Genomic DNA, 20,939 nt, shown 5'->3' with positions numbered 1-20,939 from the left:
AGAAGACGCGGCTGCAGGCGCGGTGCTGTGTGACCTTGAGCCATAGGACCTCTCTGTGCCTGCGGACCATGGGGGGGGGGGGGGGGGTCCTGCTGGCAGGAAGAGCCAGGCCTGGAACAGGAAGCGGCTCCAGCAAAGGCTGTTGGGGAGGAGCTGTGTCTGAGGGAGAGGGTGATCAGGGAACGGGAGATGAGGTCTGAGAGGGGCAGGATGGGGGCAGGCAGGGGTCTCGCCTGTGACCCTTCTAAATGTCCCACGTCAGGCCCTGGCCGGTGTGGCTCAGTGGACAGAGTGTCGGCCTGTGGACTGAAGGGTCCTGGGTTTGATTGCCAGTCAGGGCACAAGCCCGGCTTGCAGGCTCCATCCCCAGAAGGAGTGTGCAGGAGGTAGCCGATCCATGGTTCTCTCTCATCATTGATGTTTCTCTCTCCCTCTTCCTCTCCCTCTCCCTCTGAAATCAATAAAAAAATATATATATTTAAAAAAATTTAAAGTGTCCCAGGGCAAACCCAAAGAATCTTGGGAGTCTTCCCGGGGCCCAGGCAGGAGCATGAGCCCTGAGGAACTTTCTGGAGCACAGGGAGGGTAGAGAGGGCGGTGCCGGCTCTTCTCGGTGAGGTTTGGGGTGAGAGACACCCTCTGCCGGAGGGTGACCGAGTGAGGCTCGGAGCCACAGTTGCCTCGCGCTGACCCCATCCACAGGTGTGTCCCACCCTGCGGCACTGGCGCCGGCTCCGTCCCGCACTGGGCACAGGCCACTCCCGCTCCTGCACTCGTGCCTGTCCACAGAGGAAGAGGCGGGAGAGCACCTGGCCCCGGGCCACCGCCCGGCCACAGCAGGGCTGGGATGGGGATGGGAGCAGGACCGGGACCACCACGCCTGCTCGAGTGCTCCAGGCGGCTCAGGCTCGCCTCCTCCGCCTCCCCGGCCGGTCCGCTCCGCCCGCCACCGTGGCAGCTGGTGCTGTGGGGCAGGGCAGCTGGGAGCCGGCGGGGGAGGGCCTGGCGTTGGGACCTTGCTGGTCCTCGCTGTGCTGTGTGACCTTGAGCCACAGGGCCTCTCCGTGCCTGTGCCAGGAGAACAGGTCTGTCGGGGGCGCTGCTCTGGAACAAGGGGCCAGAGCAGCCGGTCTCTGACAGCAGCTGGGGTCGCTGCTGAAAGTCCGGGAAAACCTTCTCAGGCCTGAAGTATTTATTTAGCACCAACCCGCCCATGAGAGGCTGGCTCCTGTGAGGGGAGTGGAGGGGAGGGAGGAGAGGGGAGGGGAGGGGAGGGGAGGGGGACATGGGTTCCTCCTGTGCAGGGAGGGGAGGGGGGAAGGGAAGGGGAGGAGAGGGGAGGGGAGGGGAGGGGGAGGGGAGGGGAGTAGAGGGGAGGGAAGGGGAGGGGAGGGGGGACATGGGTTCCTCTGTGCAGGGAGGGGAGGGGGGAAGGGATGGAAGGAGGGGAGGGAGGGGAGGGAGGGGAGGGGGAGGGGAGAGGAGGGGAGGGGGAAGGGGGCATGGGTTCCTCCTGTGCTGGGAGGGGAGGGGGGACGGGATGGAAGGAGGGGAGGGGAGGGGAGGAGAGGGGAGGGGAGGGGAGGGGAGGGGAGGGGAGGGAGGAGAGGAGAGGGGAGGGGAGGGGAGGGGAGTAGAGGGGAGGGAAGGGGAGGGGAGGGGAGGGGAGGGGAGGGGGGACAGGGGTCCTCCTGTGCGGGGAGGTGGGGGGGCATGCGTTCCCCCGGGCCGGTCCCGCTCCGTGTGCTCACTCGCCCTCCTCCCTCGGGGCACACAGTGTGTTGCGGACCCGCCCGGATCCCCGCCGGTCAGTCGGTTGAGTCACGTCGCCTCCCGGTGCTGCTGGCAGGTAGCAGAGCGGGGGCCCAGATTCCGGCCCAGCACCCACAGAGCTCACGGGTCACCGTCCTTTAAGGAACCCGCCTCGGAGCGTGGCTCCTGCTCTGCTCAGACGCTGCGTGCATTTCACATGTGGCATGTGTGTGTGCACCTGGGCAGGTCTGCACTGTCTCAGTCCTGGTGCCGGACACTCGGCCCGGCTCTGTGAGTCTGCTTTTGCACAGATGTATGTGCACGATCAAGCCTGTGTGTATATAGCTTGGCACACACATGCGCACATGTGGTATGGCACATGCACACACGTGGTCCAGGCTCTGTGCACATGCATGTGCCATGGTCCCTCACCCAACCTGGCAGTGGAGGTGGTCTGGTTGCCTTGGCAGCAAGGCAGGAGCTGGCTAGGCTGGGTCAGCTTTGGTTCAAACCCTAGAGCCCACCGAGGCTGAGAAAGAAAAGGTGCCAGAGGGCAGGGCAGGGCAGGCTCAGCCCCTGGCTCTGCTTACGCTGCCCCCGCCTCCGCACCAGCCCCTGCCATTCTTGTTGGAGCTGAGGGCCCTGGGAGCTGGGGCGCAGGCCTGACTGGCTGAGTGTCCCAGAGTAGGATCCACCCCGGAGGACAACAAGCAGGGCTGGGGTGCCCCCCACACCTCCCAACCCATCTCCCTCACTCTGCAGGATCCCAGACTCACCAGGCCCCAGGAAAAGGCACCCGGCCACCAGGCTCCTGGTCAGCCTGAAGTCACCTTCCCTGGACAGCAGCGCACTCACCGCACATGCTGCCCCTGGCTAGTCCATTAGCCCAGATCTCGGGATGATTTATTCACGAGCTTCCATCTCCCCGCCCCACAGCCAGCTCATCAGCCTTGCTGCTCTGCCGGAGGCCAGACCAGACACGCCCCTTCGTCTCGCTGGAAAGCACTGTTAGTCTCCTCGCCCGTGCCTGCTGCCGTGGCTCCGGCTCTGCGCAGAGTCCGTGCCGAGAGCCTGGAGGCCCTCTGCCCCTCGTAGGAGGGCTTCACCTGGACCGCCTCACTGTGTCCTGAGAAAGAGCTGCTATTCCCATTTGCCAGAGGAGGGAACTGAGGCTCAGAAAGGTGCAGTGACTTCCCCAAGCCAGCAGCCGGCGAGGCCTGACGCTGCGCAGAGGCCCGGAGCCTGTGCCTTCAGCCCAGCACTGGCCTCCTGGCGGAGTCCCGAAGCAGCTCTGAGCTGGGGGCTCTGAGCTGGGGGCCGCGCCATCGATGGAACCTGCGGCTCAGAGGCGAGTGCCTGGCCCAGGGTCACACAGCCAGGAAGCGCAGCCAGACAGACGGCCTGACGGACAGTGCGCCCTCCCCAGGGCCTGGGTGACCCTCGACGTGTCCAGGGAGCAGCTCAGGCCATGAGACCCCTCTGCCCGCCCCGCCCCCGTTCCCTGCAGACACTGCATGGGGCCCTCACCCCCTTCCATGCCTTTGTGCTGAGTGGAGGCCCAGGTGCCGGCTCCACGACCCAGCTGTCTGCACAGAGACAGCGTGAAGGGCCCTCACGCCACAGGGAAGGGCCTCGCCCAGCAGGACGGGGCCTAGTCACATCGACAATGGGCTGGACTGAGTACTCTGGGGACCCCACCAGCCCCAGAGCATCCAGTCACTCCAGCTTCTTCTCAGACACAGCCGCTAGAACCCCGTCCTTGAGGTCTCAGTGTCCTTGTCTGTAGGATGGGCGCTGAACCCCTCCAAGCACAGGCTGGGCATGGGAGGACTTGGTGGCCGGACAGGGTCTGCAGGCAGCCACCACCCGCATGGCTGCTGTGGCCAGTGTCCATGGCGTTTGCAAAGCCCGAGGCAGCGCGCTTCCCGAGGACAGGCTGCATGGGCTTGGCTGCGGCTGGCTCTGCGTTCAAACTCGAGTTCTGTGGCACCTGCTTCTGCCTCAGGCGCCCAGCGGCCCTCCTGGCCAGCTCCCTGAGGTGTGGGCTGAGCTGTAGGGACATGCAAGCCCGGGTGTGCACAGCGCTGGCCTCCAGCTCAACAAGCAGAGCTGGCAGCCTTCAAACCAGCCCAGCTCGGAGCTGAGGACCCAGAGCAAGCCTGGCAGGCTTGGCAGGGACCAGAACCGGCAGAAGTGTAGCCCGTAGGGTGTCCGGGGCCGGTGCAGGGGCCCAGGACCAGGCAGGGCAGGGGGCAGCCCCCGCGCACCCTGAATCAGCAGCCCCTGCCCTCTCTCCAAGCCCATCCACACTGCCTGCCCGGGCACCAGCTGCTGCAATCAAGGTCTGCTGCTCAGGCATGGCGTGGTGCGGGCAGGTCACCGCCACTCTGAGCCTGTTTCCCACCTGTCCATGGTGCTGAGCTGTGATTCTTGTGAGGACCAGTGGCTTCATCAATTGCTTAGAACCATGCCCAGCGGAGAGAAACACCACCAGCATCATCACTGCCACTGTCATCAGCGCTGTGAGCATTTCCTTGCAGACGCTGGAGCTCAGCAGGATGTGGCCGGGGAGCCCAGCGCCACCCCAACCCACCCCCACCACCCAAACCCCCCCGCACTGTGGGCTCAGTCAGAGCCCAAGCCTGGCAGCTCCAGGGGCCCTTCTGCCCCACCTTTCCTGTGGCCCAGCAGAGCCTGTGAAGTGTTTCTGGAAGAAAATAAATTGGCATTTTCTCATGGCCCAGCGCTGGCAGCACTGCCCTCGCGTGCCCCCAGCCCTGCCCCACAAAGGGTACCCAGCTCCTGGCTGTCCTCTAGAGTGCCCTTCCGTCTGCTGGAGCCTCCCTCAGCCACCTGCAGCCTCTAGATTCCCCTCTGCCACAGCGGTGACCACCGGTGCAGCCCCCACCCCAGCCTCAGGGCATCCTGACTCCTGCCCGAGGGCCGAGCGCAGCAGGCACGCCAGGGCTCCCTGCAGGCAGAGCAGCCGTCCGTGACAGACCCGGTTCCCTGAGCAGGTCCTGCACCCGGGCTGCCCCAGGACTCCCCGGCAGGGGTTTGGGAGGGACTCGCCCATTCTGAGAATGGCGTGGAGCTCTGTGCTTGGGCTTTGGGGAAGAATGGCTGGACATATCCACCAGCCATCTGAACAGACTCCCGCTTCTCTTCCTCTGCAAGTCGCCTGCCATCGAGAGGGCTCTGTGAGCAGGTGTGAGCTCAGAAAGTTCAGAGGCCAAATATCCCAGGAGTATCGAAAACCAAATAAAACAAAGGCCCTCTGATTGGATTGGTGCCAGAAAAAGAGAGAAAAGTCCGCTATGATTTAAAAATGCAGTGTGACCAGCTGGTGTGGTTCAGTGGTTGACCGTCGACCTAGGACCAGGATGTCACGGTTCGATTCCCAGTCAGGGCGCATGCCCGGGCGGCAGGCATGATCTCCAGTGGGGGGCATGCAGGAGGCAGTTAATCAATGATTCTCTGTCATCATTGATGTTTTTCTCTCCCCCCCCCCCCCTTCCCTTCCTCTCTGAAATCAATAAAAACACATTTAAAATGAAATTAAGCCGGGACCGGTTTGGCTCAGTGGATAGAGCGTCGGCCTGCGGACTGAAAGGTCCCAGGTTCGATTCCGGTCAAGGGCATGTACCTTGGTTGCGGGCACATCCCCAGTGGGGGGTGTGCAAGAGTCAGCTGATCGATGATTCTCTCTCATCGATGTTTCTAACTCTCTATCCCTCTCTCTTCCTCTCTGTGAAAAATCAATAAAATATATATTTTTTAAAAAATATTAAAAAAATTAAATTAAATTAAATTAAAATGCAGTTTGAATCATCTTCATTGGACTTGCAAAATGAAGCAGGTGGAATCAACCACATGTCTGTGTTTTGAGTAACAGAAGCCAAAAGGTGGGCTTCCCAGCCACACGGTGTGGGAGGAAGATGGAAAGGACACGGGGAAGTGAACTGCTCTTAGTCTGAGGGAAAGTTTGTTAAACGCTTTAGAGACAGGCCCATAAGCAAGTGGAATAGAGAAACTGAGGCAAGAAAGTTAAACAAGGCCAGACAGTTCTGGCAGCTCGCAGGCAGCTCGTGAATTGCAGGACCTTTTCTTCTCCAACAAAGGATTGTCAATACCTCTCCTCCCTAACAGTGTAAATCACCCGGAACAGGGGGGAGGGATGGTGGAGAAGGAAAAGGAGAACGTTTTATCTCACCCACTAGACAAAGAAGTCAACCATCTCAGGACTTACCAGACAAGATGACATGTGTACGCACAAACATCCCAGAAAAGCCGCACCCGAGTACAAGGGGACTCTGACACTCAGTCTCTGCCCAGGGTGCGGGCAGAGGATCCTTGAGAGCTATGGGGAGGGCACAAAGCCCTTGGACCCCACAGAGCAGGTGCTCAGACAAGCCACGTGTGGCCCACCTGTGCCAAATGCCGAGCGTATTTTTAACAATGCTATGGTTGTCTGTCTGCCACCTATTTGAAATCTTTCTTACGAGACTGACGAACCAAGAGGGGACGCCTTCCTCTCCCAGGATATCCGTCAGAGTGCCCGTGTCTGCGTGCACAGGTAGTGTTGTTGGAGTAGAAATTTTTGAGCATGCTTCCTTCTGTTGACTTAGCCTTGAATCCCAGCTGCACCTCACAAAATAGCCTTGCAAGCTTTCTGCCAGCTTTCTGAAGAACAGGATGGCCCTGTAAATAAGATGGTCATCAACACCATGACCCTGACATTACTTAAGAAAAACGGTTTTGTCTTAAATTGCTTGCTCTGCAAAAACGAAATGTGGTAAATGTGCTTAAAAACGGCCTTGCACGAAGTGTCGCTGCTGCCTCTGGACTCCCTGTGTGGAGACAGGCAGGACAGTCGCCGGCCAGCTAATAAAAGCTCCCTAAATTTTAATTTGGTCTGGACTCCAATGGTCATTCACTCACGTTCGCTCCACAATAGTGTATAGTCAGGGAATCTGGCACTTGCAGTGACTACAAAGTAAACTTGAACAAGGACAATTCATTACTATTGAAACACCTATGTCTAGCTGTCCTGGGAGATGTTAAAAAGTGCCTGACCAGCTCCCTGCTCATTCATGTGGAATGGTGTGTATCTGCAGTGACGGCTGTGAAGTCCCTGACCTGGCAGGTGCCGGTGCCTTCCCTGTGTGCAGAGCCCAGGCAAGTCCAGAGACTATTAGCCCGGCTGCTCTTCCAAAGCCGTGGGGTGGCTGGGGGTTGGAGGGCAGGACAGGTTAGCGAGCTTGCTGTCTGGACCCACGGGCAGGGTGACATGCTTCTAAGCTGTGTCTCTCCTTGGGGACTGGCCCCAGGCGACCTGGGCACAGGCCTGTGGCTTTGGAAGTCTGCTGATGGCCGAGGAAAGAGCTCCAGGCGTGTGCCCTACAGTGGAAACAGCAAGTGAGCATCCAGGGCTGGGTCACAGCAGAGGCCGCAGTGGGGGTGCAGGAGCAGACGCTGCAAGGAGGTGGGAGCCGGAGGGGGGCAGGGGTGAGGAGGCGGGGGTCTGGACGTGGTAGGTGGGCTGTGCCGTGACACCAGGCACGCCTGTGAGCAGCCCCCGTGGCAACGCTGACACACACACACACACACACACACACACACACGTTCCCTCACAACCTGCGCCCTAGCCATTTCCTGTCCTCACGTTCCGTCTTGAGCCCCCAATGTTTCCACTCCGGGGACAAGGGGTGGAGGAGTGTCTGTGAAGGAGGGGGCCTATGGGTGGCAGAGACTCAGGGCACCTGCTCAGCACCAGGCTCGTCCCAGTGCCTCGGGGCAGTGGGGGGGACAAAGGAGGTACGCTGCGGTACTTCCTCCGTGTCCTGGCTTTCTGAAGGCTGAGGGGCTGACTGCCGCTGTGCGCGGGCTCGCTGGGCTGCTGTCCACCAGGGCGTCTGTCACAAGGGGCCAGTGCCGGTGGCCTGGACAGCCTGGCCTCACCTTTTTGGCCTCACCCTCCTCCTATGTGTAAGTGTACGCGTGTTCACACACATGCACACACACACATGCGTGTGCACTTGCACACTCACACACATGCACACACACTCACACACACATACACACTCACACACACGCTCACACATATTCACACATGCTCACACATGCTCACACGCTCACACACACACACACACACACACACACACAGCTTGTGCTCCAGGGGTGCCTCCTGCCTTCTCTGTGGGGCACTGTCCCAGGAGAGCAGATGGAAGGGCGGGGTCAGGACCGCCTCCTGAGCTGCCCCTCCTCCCCAGGCTGACGTGCCATGCGAGGTGCAGCTCTCTGCTCCCACGTGGAGGCGTCAGGTGCCTGAGGAACCTCGGGACACTGGCTGGCTCCTGTGCAGTGCCATCGCCTTCCGCCTTCCCCAGCCCTCGCCTCTGTTTCCACCCTGTTCCCCGGGACAGCGTTGTTTCCAAAGACCAGGTCACGCTCCAGCCGCCTCTTTGCCCCCCTTCCTGCAGAGCCACTGCCTGCCCAGACCCCGCTGTCCTCCAAAGGCCTGGAGCCACAGACCTGGAGGCTCGCTGAGTCCCGAGCAGACCCAGGGCTGGTGTCCTGGGTCACATGGGAAGAGGCTCGGGTAGGACAGCTCCTCCCTCCGCCCGGCTGGCATCGCTGCCCCAGGAGGCGGTCCCTCTGGCCACTGGCTCACTGGCCACCAGTGAGAGTTCTGAGGGCAGGGTCTCCGTCTCCTTGATTTTTCCCTGCTTCCACCCCCCTCTTAGGCTCCTGGCTCCTGTCAGAGTCGTGCTCTCTGCACACTCTTGTTCTCAGGAGCCCCAGAACCTAGGAGACCCCAAGACTCCCAGGAGTCAGGCAGCCAGAGAATCTCACTCCTCTAGCTCAAAGGCATACTCCCGGCCAAATTCAGAGGAAGCAGTTACAGAAGTGTGACCCTCGTCCCATTCCCGCACGAGTGAGGATGTAAAATCCCGGGGGGTTGGGGGGGATGGACTGTTAGATGGACAAGGGTCTCGAGGTCTGGGCCATGCTCACTAAATGCTATTCTTGCTGAATGTTAACATGCAGTAGTTTACAGTCCAGCTGTGAACAGAAGCTTGGTAGGAACCCAACCTGCTAAGAGTAGCCAACTGCAAAGAAGAAGTCAACGTGCAATTGGCCAGATAGTGCAGGTGAGGTGAGCGGGGCTGAGCTCCCTCCCACAGGCAGAGCGGGCTGACCGCCTCTGGAGCAGCTGTGAGTGCATGAAACCGCCTGGGGACAGCAGGGCTCCTTTCTCACAGCCCGTGGGAACCCCTGGCGTTTGGTAGCAATATCCCAAGTGCCCTCCCCACTCCACAAGCACAGCCTCCCCTATTATCGACATCACTCACTCGTGTTTCTCATGTGTTACACCCTAGGAACCCACATGGACACATGAGCATCACCCGAAGTCCACAGTCACCTTAGGGTTTGCTCCTGGTGCTGTGTTTTCTATGGGTCTGGACAGATGCATCCTTGTATCACCAGGACAGGATCACAGAGTAGTTTCCTAGGCCTCTGTGCTCTGCCTGCTCGTCCCGCCCCGGCAGCCACCGACCTCACCCCCCCAGCGTGGAGCCACTGACCTCACCCCCAGCGTGGCCGGCGCCACCGCGGCCTCTGGCTGGCTCGCAGGGAGCAGCCTCTCGCCGGCTGCTGCCCTCAGGGTCTGCAGCGAAGGGCCCTCCTGCCTCTTCAGGTTCGCAGAGCTGAGGAGGATGCCATTGCCTGGACACAGTAGTCACTCACTCATCTCGGTGCTTCCACGTATAAACGAAACGGCTTAAACATCCTCGGACAGGTTTTTGTGTGGGCACAGCTTTTAACTTCCTTGGGTAAACACCAAGGGGTGGACTTGCCGGATGGGAAGTGTTTAGTTTTGTAAGAAACCACCCGTTTGCACCTGGTCAGCGAAGTGTGAGAGGGTCCTGTGGGTCACGTCCCTCTGCGCTGGGCAGAGGCCATTCGGACAGTGAGCCGCGGGTCTGGTTCTGATCTGCATCGTTTCCCTGACTATGTCTTTCAAAGAGCAGACATTTTTTATTTTAAAGAAGTCTAAGGGTGGGAATAAAAGGGAGAGATCAACCACAGGACTTATGTGCATACATATGTGGTCAAGGACAGCAGGGGGTGGGGGCATGAGTGGGGAGGAGTGGGGGGTTGGAATGGGGGGTTGAGGACAAATACATGATATCTTAATCAATAAAAAAATTAAAAAAAAATAAATAATAAATATCAATCATAAAAAAAGTCCAGCTTATCAATAATTTCTTTCATGAACTGTGTCTTTGCTGTTCTATCTAAAAACTCATGACTATACTCAAGGTAATCTAGATTAACTCCATTCTCCTTTTGAGTTTTATAGTTTTGCATTTTACATTTAGGTCTGTAATCCATGGAGGTAGTTTCTGTGAAGGGTAAGAACTGTGTCTGATTCCTTTTCTGCATGTGGATGTACAGAGGTTCCAGCACCACTTGTTTCCAAGACTGCTTTGCGTCATTGACCTGCCTCTGCTCCTTTGTTGAAGATCCACTGACTGTGGTTCTGTTTCTTTGCTCTCTATTCTGTTCTATTCATTTATTTGTTCTTTCACCAATACCACGCCGTCTTGATTGCTGCCATTTTACAGTGAATCTTAAAGTCGGGTACTATCAGTATTCCAACTGGTTCACCGCCTTCAGCACTGTGGTGGCTGTTCTGGATCTCTTGCCTCTCTATTAACTTTAGAATCAGACAATATCTACAACATAACTCACTGAGATTTGGTGGACTGAATTGAATCTATAGACATCTTGACAATATTATCTCCCTATCCATGAACATGGAATATCCCTCCATTTAATTAATTCTTTGATTTTCTTTATCAGACTCTTGTGGGGTTTTCTTTTCTTTTAAATCCTCACCTGAGAATGTCTACTGATCCTAGAGAGAGAGGAAGGGAGCTTAGCTGGTGTGGTTTGGTTGGCTGAGCACTATCCCACACACTGACGGGCTGCTGGTTCAGTTCCTGGTTGGGCACATTCCCAGGCTTGATCCCAGTAGAGGACATGCAAGAGGCAGCGATCAATGTTTTGCTATAGCATGGATGTTTCTTTTTTCTCCTTCCTCTCCATTCTCCCTCTCTAAAACTCAGTTTTAAAATCCTTTAAAAAATAAAACAATGAGAGAGAGGAAGGGGGAGAGAGAGAAAGAGGGCGAGGGGAGAGAGAAGGAGAGAGAAAAACATCAATGTGAGAAAGAAACATCGATAGATTGCCTCCTGGATGCTCAACCAGAGAATCGAACCCAAGCCTTTTTGGCGTTTGGGACAACACTCCAACCAGTTGAGCCACCTCCGACTAAGACCTTCATCAAACTTTTGTAGCTGTCCTCATGTAGATCTTGTACATATTTTGTTAGATGGCTAAGTGTTTCATTTTGGAGGGGGCTAATGCAAATGGTATTTTTATCTTTAAATGCCACCTGTTCGTTGCTGGTATATAGGAAAGCAACCAACATTTTCCATTCTCCTTGTATCCTGCTACCTTGCTACAATCGCTTATTTGTCCCAGGGGTATTTTTTTTCTTTCTGTTAATTCTTTCGGATCTTCTACATAGGCAGTCATATCATCTACAAACAAAGATGGCTTACGTCTTCCCCCAGTGTGTGCACTGTTTCCCTTCCTCGTCTCATGTGTAGCTGGCACTCCCAGGCTGGCGCTGGCAGGGAGTGTGTGATGAGACAGCCTTGCCTCATTTCTGGTCTTTGTGGGCAGGCTTTGAGTTTCTCCCAGAATGTGATGTCAGCTGCAGGACGTTTGTAGATATTCTTTATCAACTTGGAAAGCCCCGCCTCCTGTTTACCGAGCGTTTGTCATGAATGGGTGTCGGTGGGTTTGGTTCTGTTCCCGGTGCCCGTGCCTGGAGCAGTGCCGCCCGTGAGCCCTCAGACCGGGGTGAGGGCCGTGCTTGGAGCAGTGCCGCCCGTGAGCCCTCAGACCGGGGTGAGGGCCGTGCTTGGAGCAGTGCCGCCCGTGAGCCCTCAGACCGGGTGAGGGCGGAGTGGCTGCGGAGCGGCCTTGCTCAGGGATGCCCCGGGCAGGCCGGAGGGCAGTGCGCAGGCAGGGCCATCCGCCCACAGGAAGGGGAGAGGCTGCAGGGGCGCCGTGCGGGACGTGGGAGCTGAGGTGGGAGCAGGAGGCCACCCTGCCGGCTGAGAGTCTGGGCCGCAGTGAAGGTGCAGCCTGGCCTGGGACAGGCTCCGGAACAGGGAGGAGGGCCGGTGCCCGGAGCTCGGGGGCAGGGCCGGGGAGAGGGGTCCGGGAGCCGGTGGGCCGGGCAGCAGAGGGCTGCAGGACGGGGGTCATCATGCCCTTCACTCTTCCCGTCTGTCCAGGAGGGCTGGCGGCCTCAGGAGGCAGGTGGCAGGGAGCCCTCTGCCCGGCTCAGGCCCGGGGCTCTGAGGGCTCTCAGTGTCTGGCAGGACACTCCGGGGGCACTGGCGCCTCAGCAGCCTCCTGAGGGGCCTTTTCTGCTCCCCCCGCTGGGCCCTGCTCTCCGGAGACTCCATTCAGGCCGCTTCGGGTCCAATGTTCAATAAGTAAGCGCATGAGCAAGCGGCAGGCAGTTCCCTTTGTCCCTCCCCAGCAGCCACCCGTCCTGGCATCACACGATATGCGCGGGCAGGTCACGGGCAGCCAGATGTGCCCGCCTCCACATTCACAGGAGCTCAGAAGTCAGCCACGGAGGGGGGGGGGGGTGTGCCTGAGAGCTCGGTTTCCCCAGTCCCAGGCCCCCCACCCCACCCCTACCCCACCCCCTGTGCACTGCCCTCTAAGTAACAGATAAAGGGGTCGTGACCCCACCCTGAGAGCTTTAGCAAGACCTTGGCCGAAATCTTTCCCCTGCAAGAGCCTCCCAGCACACAGTAGGCGCTCCACAGGACCGGTCCTGGCCTGGTCCTGCGGGAAAAGCGCCAGGGAGCTGGGACCCGCCCCACGTCCAGGCACAGGGTGAGGGCTGCAGCCAGACGCTGGGCCTCAGTTCTGCCTGGGGCAGGAGGGGGGCCCCTGGGGTGCCCGAAAGCAGCTGAGTGAGGACCAGCCAAGCCTCCAGGGCAGGACATCGCTGCCCGCCGGCCGGCCCGGGGCCTGCGGCGGGGCTGGCAGGGCTGGCGGAGGGCGGGCGGGCAGCCCAGGAGGCGGGCTGCCCCGGGACTGCGTGGTGCTCAGGCCGGGCGGGCCTGGCTGCCCCGCCCGGCAGGTGCTGCGACAGCTTGAGGCCCAGCAGGCCACGGGTGGGCACAGCGGAGCCTCCTGCGCACGAGGCTGCAGAGAGGAAGCAGCCGGCTGCCCTGGCCGAGAAGAATGAAGCTAACCCACGTGCCAACAGGGGCTGGGGAGGGGAGGCCGGAGGGAGCCGCTCAGCCTGCTCCCAGTTCCCCAGTCCCGCCAGGCCCCGAGGCGGGGGCTGTGCGCCCACAGCCCACTTCCCCCGAGAATCCAGAGAGGGCGACACGTGGAGGCAGTGCCCTCCCTGAGCTGTCCGAGCAGAGTGGGCCCTCCCCCGTCCGCACCTCCCCCTCCCCCCGTCCGCACCCCCCTCCCCCCGCCCACAACCCCCCTCCCCCCCGTCCGCACCTCCCCCTCCACCCATCCACACCTCCCCCCCCCGTCCGCACCTCTCCCCCCCTCCCCCGTCCGCACCTCCCCCTCCCCCCGTCCACACCCCCTCCCCCGTCCGCACCCCCCTCCCCCGTCCGCACCCCCCTCCCCCGTCCGCACCTCCCTCCCCCGTACACACCTCTCCCTCCCCCCATACACACCTCCCCCTCCCCCGTACACACCTCCCCCTCCCCCCGTACACACCTCTCCCTCCCCCCATACACACCTCCCCCTCCCCCGTACACACCTCCCCCTCCCCCCGTACACACCTCCCCCTCCCCCCGTACACACCTCTCCCTCCCCCGTACACACCTCCCCCTCCCCCGTACACACCTCCCCCTCCCCCCGTACACACCTCTCCCTCCCCCCATACACACCTCCCCCTCCCCCGTCCACACCCCCCTCCCCCGTCCACACTGGCCAAGTGGGAGCTGCAGTGGCCGGGGGCCCTAGGCCCTGAGGGTGGGGCTGCCCCGGGTCAGGAAGCTTGGCCGAGGTGACCCCTGCAGGGGCTGGGCCAGGCTGACTAGGGGAGACTGGAAGGACAGGCCCAGGCTGTCCCACACCTTCCCATCAGCGTTTCTGGGGATGAAGCCGGAGCTCTGGAGCCTCCAAATGCCCGGGAGGGGCTGAGGCAGTGGCAGCGAGGCAGCCCTCTCCGGGGCTAAGAGGAGCAGATTCTGCGACTCCAGCTTCCCTGGTTCTAAGAGGCTGCACTTCCCGACCCAAAGAACCCTGACCGTGCCTTTGGGTGGCCCGTGGCTGACAGTCTGACTCGGGAAGGCTGGGCCCTGGCCGGAGGGGCCGGCAGGATGGGCTGAGGTGCTGGCAGGCGCTATGCCCACCCCCGCACGTCTGCGTGAGACTCGGAGGACCCGAGGTTCTCCAGTGAGGTCCTCGGAGCAGGCGCTCTGGCTGGGCGAGGGGGGGGTTGAAGAGGAAAGCGCTTTCTACCTGCTTCGCGGGGGCTGCGGCCCTCCTGCCCAGACTCTGGTAACAGACAGGACCGCTTCCTGCCCGTGGGCCTCCCTGTTCCTCTTCCCCCTCTGCCGAGACCTCGCCCCAGCCTGGCACAGGGCAGGGCACTTGCTAAGAGGGGAGGGGAGGAGAAAGGAGGGGAGGGGAGGGGAGGGGAGGAGAAAGGAGGGGAGGGGAGGGGAGGGGAGAGGAGGGGAGGAGAAAGGAGGGGAGGGGAGGGGAGAGGAGGGGAGGAGAAAGGAGGGGAGGGGAGAGGAGGGGAAGGAAGAGGAGGGGAGGGGAGGGGAGGGGAGGAGAAAGGAGGGGAGGAGAAAGGAGGGGAGGGGAGGGGAGAGGAGGGGAGGAGAAGGGAGGGGAGGGGAGGGGAGGAGAAAGGAGGGGAGGGAGGGGAGGGGAGGGGAGGAGAAGGGAGGGGAGGGGAGGGGAGGGGAAAGAAGGAGAGAGGAGGGGAGGAGAGGGAGGGGAGGGGAAGGGGGAGGGAGGGGAGAGAAGGGAAGGGGAAGGAAGGGAGGGGAGGGGAGGGGAGGGGAGGGGAGGCCAAAAGAGGCCAGTGTGTTAGGGGCCTTCCCAGGCCCTTCCACAGGCCAACCTGCGGGCTCCCCACCGCCCATCTGAGGTCCCAGCACCTACAGGACCCCAGGAGCCCGCCAGCCTCCGCCCTCGGCAGCCAGCAGGCCCAGCACGTGCCTTGGGTCGCCACACAAATCTGGCCTGAGCTTGGCCTGAGACCAGGACCCAGGGTCAGGGTCGCGGGCGGCACAGTTCCTTTCCGCTGTAAGGGACAGAGAAGTTCAGGCTGGAGCCGCCGCTCAGGGCACAGGCTGCGCTGGGAGGAGGGACTGGCACACACTCTCCCTGCCCTCCGCTGTCCACAGCCTTGAGATCTCTCCATTGCACACACAGCACACATGCAAACACGCACACACACACACACACACACACACACACACTGCTCAGCACCTCCCCATCCTCCAGCCCGGCTCCCTAAGTAAGTCTCCCCAGGTGTGGCTGTGTCTGTCCCGCTCTGGGCCCAGGCTGCCCCCTCCCACAGTGGGGATCCCATGTCTCACCCACTCCAGGACCCCCCTCACGGGGTGAGGACCGTCAGAAGCTGCCTCCGAGGTGAGCCTGCCGGTCGAGCCCTGAGGGACCTGGCCGGCCCCCGGGGCACCCACAGTCCGCGCCGCCCTGGAGCCTGGGAGCTCCGGCAGGGCAGCGGCGGGACCAGAGGGCGCACGCGGCTCTCCCTGACGGGGCTGCTCCAGGGGAGCGTGACAGATCATGAGAGGAACACTGCACCTGGAGTGAAGGTGCCGAGACCGGACGGGGAGTGAGCCACGACACAGACACGAATGGCCGGCGTACACCGCGATGCCAGCTGGGCAAGACATGAGACACTGGCCCTGGGGCACCCCGCCCTCAGCTACCCCCCACCCCCACCCCTCCACACACACACAGGTTACTGCAGGAAGGTCCAGAGATTCACGGGCGGGAAGGGAGCCATGAGAGCTGAGCAGGGGGACCCCCTGAGCCTCCGTTGGCTCAAATCTGCAGAGAGCAGCTCCTGCCCGCACAGGGGTGTAGGGCGGGGGGCAACCTAAGCTGCACCAGGCTCAGAGCTCGAAGCAAGTAAGGTCACAGAGGCCACTTAGCACAGAGGAGGAGCCTGGACCGAATGCCAGCTCTCTTCCCTGGCAGACAGACGGCAGGCAGGGCCAGAACCACGGTCTGGACGCCAGCTCTGCCCCGACAAGCTCCATAGTTCTGGGACACTGATGGCACCGCTCTGAGGCTCAGTTTTCCCATCTGCAGAATGGGACAGTCATCCTGGCTGCTGAGCACTCAGCATGTGAGGCAGCATGCCTGTCACCGGGCACCCACTCATGGCGGCACCCTGGAGCCCTGGGCACAGCAGTCAGCACAGCGGCCAACGCCTGCTCTCGAGGGACGTGGTGTCAGAGGGACACAGGAAACTGGCAGATGCCACCCGCTCTCTCCGGGACAGAGGCTCGGGGGCAGGCCGACGCAGGTGTGGGGACACGCCGTGGAGGAAGGACGATGCAGAGACTTGCACACCATTTTTTAAGAAGAGGAGAAGAACACAGGAGCAGGATGTAGGGAAGGGAGGCCCTGGTGCCACCCAGGAGAGCCTTCTGGAGGAGGCGACATTGGGGCAATTCCTGAGCGTGGTGGGCGGCTGTGCGGAAGGCCTGGGGGAGGAGCCCAGGGCGGCGGGGAGGGGAGGGGAGGGACGGGCCTGCAGTGAGGACAGACTGTGCGTGGCCGGGACCACGTGAGCGGGAAGCCTCCTGCGGATCCAGAGGAGCCCTGGGAGGGCCCTGAGCCAGGGCTGTCCCGAGACCACAGCACCCACCGCGCATGCAGCGCACTCGGAGCTGCGTGATCTCAGGGGCCTGCCAGGAGCCCCTCTCTGGTGGCTTCATCGTTGGGCCCTGCCCCCACCCCCCAGGCCTCAGTCCTACAGCGGCCCAGGCCCAGGGAAGGGGCGGAGGGGCTTCGGCCGTCCAGGCACGGGGAGAGGGGTCCCGAAGCCCGCTCTGAGGCCTGAGAAAGGGCTCCCTCCTGTCCGCCACACAACGGACCTGCATCCAGAGCTACGGAGCAGAAAGCCAACCAGGGCCCGGGTCCCCACAGCCTGGCACCACCCTGCAGCCTCCATCGCAGCAGCCAGGCAGGGACCAGAGGGGGCGCATGGGCTGGGGCAGGGGGAGGGACAGCCTGGCCTGCGGTCTCTGGCTGCAGCATCGCTGCCTCTGGCCTCCCATGGCCAGGGGAAAGCTGGGATGGAGGACAGATCCCCAAGGCTCCCCATCCTCACGGAGCCCCCTTTCCACAGCCCCGTTTCCTCTGAGACCCCTGCCCACAGCCAGAGGGCTCACGGTCCTACTCTCCCATCCTGGGGGCGCTCAGCCGCCTCCCAGCGGGTCCTCAGGCCCACCTGGCAGACGATGAGCCCCAGAGGAGCAGTGACAGCCCGGCCGCGGGCACACGGCAGGCCTCACTCGCCTCAGAAGTCTCCTCCCGAACACCAGGTCCTGGGGCAGGGCGGCCCCTGTGTACCACCATCCCGGGTGAAGCACGGCTGTGTGCACACACCGCGCTGGGCCGCGTACCACCATCCCGGGTGAAGCATGGCTGTGTGCACACACCGCGCTGGGCCGCGTACCACCATCCTGGGTGAAGCGCCGCTGTGTGCACACACCGCGCTGGGCCCTGTACCACCATCCCGGGTGAAGCACGGGTGTGTGCACACACCGCGCTGGGCCGAGGGCCTCAGAATGCCAGCACAGCAAGGCCCTCGGGGTCCCTGGGGCCAGAGAAAGCAGCCCAGACCCTGACCAACACTTTCCGAGCACCTGCTGCATGCCAGGCCTTCCGGCGCCCCAGCCCACAGCACCTGGGAGCCAGGGTGGCGAGCAGACACCAGGCCTGTGTGGGCCCAGCCCCGGGTGAGCGGTGGCAGGAGGATAGGCCCCGCCGGGCTGGTGGCACCCGGGACCTGTGGGAAGCATTCCGCTCTGTCCCTGGCAGAGCAGCGCCCTCCCAGCGCTTCACACCCCGTCTGTACAGAGCGACCCGGCCGCGCTCTGCACCAGGGCGGGCGCGGGAAGCTGGGCTGGAGCAGGCGCCTGGGCAGGGGAGCCACAGGCCCGGACAGGAAGCCTGGCCCGGAGAAGTGGGTGGAGGCTCTGCTCACCCCCTGGCGTGCTCTCTGGGGGGGGGGGGGCTCTTCCTCCCGGACGGCACAGCTCAGGGGACGGCCCCCCGCCAGGCGCTCACGAGCAGCCGAAGCCCCACGGGCTCTGCCGGGACAGCTGGGCATGGGGCAGCGTCCGGGGCAGCCGGCACACCGGGCTCGGGCCCCTGCCCGAGAGCGGAGGAGGCTCTGCTGTCCCCTCACCTGGAGAGGGGGACGAAGAAGCACCAGGGACCCAGAGTTCACGTCTGCCAGGTCCGTGCCGACCCCCATCACTAAGAGTGCCAGGGCGGACACTTGGCGATGGGCCAGGGCCCTGCCGTCCAGCACCCGGACCCCCCTGTCCCTATGTGTGCTCAGCACATCCCGCCCGGCACCTGCTGTCCCTCAGGAGCTTCTAACACCCATGGAGTCCTTCCAAGGTGTCCCTCACGGAGCTGCCAGCCTCTGCTGAGCACTCTCCCAGGAGTCAGAATGGGGGGTATAAAGGGGGACATGGGGGGGTCTTCTACTCTAGGCCCCCCCCCCCCAGCATCCAGGGCTGGAATCCCTATCTGACCCTCTGCACCGCCTGGCACGGTCCAGGGCTGGTCCGGCCTGGCCCGGGTGAGGCTGGGGTTAGGCAGGGAGCAGCCAGGAGCCAGGCTTCCTTTGGCCCCTGGGGTGGGTAGGGCGGCCAGAGGCTGCGTCGGCAGGGGGTGCCTCTGCCTCTGGGGGGACAGAGCCTGAGGACGGGTTTCAGGGTTTGCGTGGAGGGCAGAGTCCCAGCGCCTTATCCCAGGGCTCCGGCCGAGCGCAGGGGCGGCGGAGTGGCAGTGGCCCGGACAGCAGGCTCCGGGCGGCCAGCCCTGGGACGCGGGCAGGTGGCCCTGGTGCCAAGTCCAGGCTGCTGAGAGGCAGAGGAACCTCCTAGAACGAAGACCGCCCCCACAGAAACACCTGTTTGTGACCCCCATTCCCTGCGCGGGTTTGCAGTGTTCGCCTGCCCCGGCTCCTTCCATCTGACCCCCCTCCCCCCAATCAGAGGGGCAGGAGCACTTGGCGGGGAGTCTGGGGCTCTAGGCGCCGGGGCATCCCTCCGTGGGCAAGGCCCATCAGAAGCAAGCAGCTTCAGTCCCGGCTCGCTCCCGGAGAGAACACCATTTCCAGAATTTCCACTCCGTTAGCGGGGCGGGAGGAGAAGCGACGCCCAGGACCGAGGACGCAGATCTTGGGCCCGGGGAGGGGGGGGCATCCCCAGGGCCGCTCACGGACTGCGACCCCGTCCCCCCACCCTGGTCCGGTCCCCGGGAAGGTCGGTGCCCCCCGAGCCCCTCGCGAAGTCCGCCAGGGAGGGCCCGACAGCGCCTCGAAGTTGCCGGCGCTCCCGGAGCGGAGGGAGCGGAGCGAAGTTGCGCGGCGGCGCGGCGGGAGCCATGGAGGAGCGGGCAGCCCGCGGCCACAGCCTCCAGGCTCCCAACTCTCCCTCCCCGGGCCCCGCCCGCGCCCGAGCCCCGGAGGCCTGGGGACGGGTCAGCCCGGCCGCGCACTCACCTCGGCGGGTGTCCGGGGCGCGGCGCGCTCCGCGTCCTCCCAGCTCCTCGCGGCCCCCGGCCCCGGGCGCCGCCCCGGCCGCATCGCCGCCGCCGCCCCGGGCAGCGCCCAGGGCGCTCAGGCCGCGGGGCGCGGGGCTCCAGCGCGGGGGGCTCCGGGTCAGCCGGGTCGGGGCGCGCTGCACGGGCCCGGGGCGCAGGGCGCTCGCTCCGGCCGCCCCTCCGTTCGCGGCGAAAGCGGCGGCCCCTCCTCCCCCGCCCGCCGTTACCCGGTCCGCTGCCCGCACGCTCCCCGCGCCGCCGCCCCGCCCCGCCCGGCGCTACCTGCGGGCGCGGGCCCAGCCCCTCACCCCCTCCCGAGGGAGGGGGGCGGCGGCGGGGGGCCGCGGAGGCGGCGAGAGGGATGGAGGGCGGGGAGGCGGCGGGAGGCGGCGGGAGGCGGAGGCTCCGCGCGCACCCAGCTCCGCGTCCTGCGACCACCAGAGCACAGCTCAGCCCGGGAACTCCTCCAACTCCGGGGAGCACGCTCCCAGCGCCCGGCCGCCCCGGCCCCTGGCCCAGCCAGCGCCTCCCCAGCCCGGGGAGCCCCCCCTCTGGCCCCATCAACCACATGCGCACTGGGACGCGCACGCTCACACACACACACACACACACACACACACACACACACACAGGCACGTCCTCCAGGGACAAGCACAAACAGGTGCATAGAGAGCACACACACAGTCCAGTGAATCTTGCATGAGCCAATACACAAGTTCACCCACACGTGCTAAATGCATGCCCTGACATGCATGATGGTTGCAAGTGCACAGGGACATACACACTCATACATATACATTCAGGGTAGTATGTGCACTTGTGCACCAAGATCCCGGCTTGTACACCCTCAGAATCCTTCTCCCTTGCACACCAGGCATGTACACTCCCCTCTCTAACACATCTCTCCATCACGCGCTGTTTGGCTTCTCTCAGATCCTGCTTTCCCCTCTGTGCTCCCCCTCGGTTGTCCCTTTCTGCAGACCTGCCTCCGCTGTGACCCTCTTCTCCCTTTCCCTCTGCCTCTGGGGACCCTGCCCTCCCAGCCTCCTGGGCCATTGTCTGGGCTTCTGATCTCAGCCTCCCGCAGGGCCCAGGACTTTCATCCTGGCACAGACCTGATGCCGGGCCTTGGCCTGGGGAGACCCCATGCTACCACCGTCTGACCCCTTGCTCCTCCTTGGAGCCACAGAATTGGGCCAAGGAGGTGGGTCTGTGCCCGGAGACAAGCCTGAAACGAACCCCTGGCCCTGGCCTCCAGCTGCCCCTGCACT

At 62.8% G+C, this 20,939-nt stretch overlaps 1 protein-coding gene across 4 annotated transcripts in view; it reads right to left on the bottom strand.

Moving 5' to 3' along the window:
• KCNJ12 (potassium inwardly rectifying channel subfamily J member 12) overlaps window positions 1-20,048 on the bottom strand; it is a 36,221-nt gene extending 16,173 nt beyond the window's left edge. For 2 of the 4 annotated variants that reach the window (XM_084861553.1, XM_084861549.1), the window contains exon 1: window positions 19,628-19,767. The gene's annotated coding sequence lies outside the window, so the exon portion shown is untranslated. Of the gene's footprint in view, window positions 1-19,627; window positions 19,830-19,950 lie in introns of those variants that run through there. The other 2 variants (XM_084861551.1, XM_084861546.1) reach the window with 2 other exon arrangements.
• Window positions 20,049-20,939: the final 891 nt, after the last annotated feature.

The sequence above is a fragment of the Pipistrellus hanaki genome, assembly GCF_964339955.1.
Source record: "Pipistrellus hanaki genome assembly, chromosome: 16".
In the NCBI taxonomy this organism is placed as follows: Eukaryota; Metazoa; Chordata; class Mammalia; order Chiroptera; family Vespertilionidae; genus Pipistrellus; species Pipistrellus hanaki.
This window is presented reverse-complemented; position numbering and strand designations above follow the sequence as displayed.